Genomic DNA, 2,993 nt, shown 5'->3' on the forward strand with positions numbered 1-2,993 from the left:
ACTTTTTTTAGTTATATTTTGTATTCTTGTCTATCTTATTGCCTAATACGCATTGTCATACACATTGTATTATACAACTGCATACAGTAAATTGTTGCTAAACAAGTGATTCCCAAATTGTGGGCTGGGAACAACCGGTGGGTTGCGACCTGATTTTTGGTGGGTCCCCAAAGGGGGACGGAAAGATCAAAAAACTAAGGGCCCAATCCTATTCATCTTTCCAGCCCTGATGCAGCCGCAGTGCAGCCCCAAGGTAAGGGTACAAACATTTCCTTACCATGACGAGACCACCATAACTGTGACCCCACCACAGGATGCAGCATATGCCCCAATGGCATGGTTGCATCAGTGGTGCAATGGCTGGGGCATTTGGTGGGCCGCTGTGAGATACAGGAAGCTGGACTAGATGGGCCTATGGCCTGATCCAGTGGAGCTGTTCTTATGTTCTTAACTACAATTCCCAGGAAGCCTTGCAGGTCTCTTGTTATCTGGTGTGCTCCCTGGGGCACTTGGTGGGCTGCTGTGAGATACAGGAAGCTGGACTAGATGGGCCTATGGCCTGATGTAGTGGGCTGTTCTTATGTTCTTAACTACAATTCCCAGGAAGCCTTGCAGGTCTCTTGTTATCTGGTGTGCTCCCTGGGGCATTTGGTGGGCCGCTGTGAGATACAGGAAGCTGGGCTAGATGGGCCTATGGCCTGATCCAGTGGGGCTGTTTTTCTGTTCTTATGGTGGAAAGTTGGATAGGCTTGGGCCCTAATTTTATCAAGCCCTGAGGCTATGGAAAAATCAGATACTGTTAACTGCTAATTATCCTGCCAGGAGCTCAGCTCCTGCAGTTTGCAAGATAGCTGCTAAATGCCCTGCAAGGAACTGAGCTCCTGCTTTTGCAAGCATGTGTCAAAATAGATAGGTAAGGTTTGTGGGGTTTTTTTCTGATCATTATTATAAATAAATAAATATTATTTCTTTCGAGATCTCCTTTTTTAAAGGACTGGTAAACCTAGGTGGGTTCCAACAGAGTCTCGTTTGAAAATGTGGGTCCTGGTGCAAAAGCGTTTGGGAACCACTATGCTAAACTATTGATGCTGAGCCAAATATGGCAGTGATTTGCAAAATCCTTGCACTAAAGCAAACGCAGAAACATCAAAATATTCAGATAAACACAGAATTGTTCAAATTTGGTTACATTCCTCTATTCCCAATAGGAAAGTCTGAACCTGAATGGCAATGGCTTCCAGAAGGTCACCCCAGGGCAATCCTATGTATGTTTACAAAGAAGGAAGTCCAATTGTGTTCAGTGGGGCTTGCACCCAGGAAAGGGTGCATAGAATTTATGGCAGGAGTAAGATCTGAAATGGTGAAGTCCTGATTTGCAGCTCAGGCAGTGACACACACCAAAGGAGTGGATTAATCTTTAAGAAATGCTTACAGGTACTATTGAAAATAAAAAAAAGTGCATCAGAACCTGGTATGTCAAGGGCGGGGGGGCCATTTTGTCAGCTACCCCTGGTAGATTGGCACTGGAAACTCACCAAGTAAGAACCCAGCCATTGTTTGTGGATGAAAAGAAATCCATTCATAGTTATTACTAAATTACAGGGCACTGCAACCAACCTTAATTGCAACACTAAACTCGTCTTCAAAAGAAAAACATTTTTCCCCACGTACTTAAACAACGTCGGTACCTATTAATAAAGTTTGGTCATTATGACTCTGGCCATTTGAAAGCTAAAAGTATGGAATGGAACAATTATTAGTGTCAGGCTGGCAAAGGCATTATTGGACAAGAGATTTATACGATGGGCAATTATAGCCACTCAACCTTGAAGGACAGATAATTTCATCTCCTGATGGGAACAAATTACCTAACAGTTAATCTTAATAAAATTTATTTGGTGGGTTCGGAAAATAAAACGAAGAAATCTGGAGTCCCTTTTGAAAACGGATATGTTGTTCCCCAACATTCAACAGGATATCTTTTTAAACCAGAGTCTCACATTGCTGATTTATATCTTATTACGCAGCCCTAACCTGTGCTGGAATAGGCAGGCCAACCGGTCTGTGCCATATCCAGAACAGGTTAGGAAGTGGCAACCATGCAACTCAGAGTAAAGGGATATTAATACCCTTACCCTGTTTCGCATACCAGCCGGCTCTATGGGGCTACTTGGATCTGTGCCAGCGAAATCACTAGTGCAGATCCAGGCAGTCCGGTGTAATGCTGGGACAGGGGTTAGAATCCAGTCAAAATTCTGGAGGCCGGCCCACCTCCCTCTTGGGCCTGATCTGTCCACCAGCGCTCCCTCTCCTGCCTTCCCCTACCCCCAAACACCCCCATTCAGTCCCCCCCCCCGCCACCTTCTCCAACCACCTGCACCAACTGCCCTCGGCTGGCACAAACCCGTCCTCTCCCAGCAAGGATCTGACACACAGAGGCTAGCACGCACTTCAGTCATGAACATGCTTTATGGTATGTTCGTGACACTCCCAGGACGGCACAAGGATTGCTGTTGTTAATCCTAAGGCTTTCGGCTCCTAAGGCTGCAGTCCTATGCAAGGTTTCCTGGGAGTAAGCTCCATTCAGTTCAGTGGAAATTACTTCTGAGTAGATACATATCTTTTGACACTTGAAATAACACAGTCCTCATCTGGTTCCTCTGTTGTCGGATCTGGTTATCGCAAAATCTGGCTGAAACGTATTTGCTAGTGGGGTTTCTCCTTGTGAGTTTGAACAATTCACTTCATGAACTATATACCTTCCATTTAATTAAAACACCTCTTCATAATACCATTCTCATACAGAAAACTCTCTAGAGAAATATCCAGCTGTAGCTTTTGCAGCAATCACAATTAAGGCTGCCGTACAGAGTAACAACAGAAGCGCAGGGAGAAGCAATGTTATGGCTTTATGCTTCCAAAATTCCCCAAATCTGAATATCTCCTCAGATTCTGCAAACCAGAGGCAAATCTTTCCTTCCCCGGAAAGACCA

This window comes from Tiliqua scincoides, chromosome 12 (assembly GCF_035046505.1).
Source record: "Tiliqua scincoides isolate rTilSci1 chromosome 12, rTilSci1.hap2, whole genome shotgun sequence".
In the NCBI taxonomy this organism is placed as follows: domain Eukaryota; kingdom Metazoa; phylum Chordata; class Lepidosauria; order Squamata; family Scincidae; genus Tiliqua; species Tiliqua scincoides.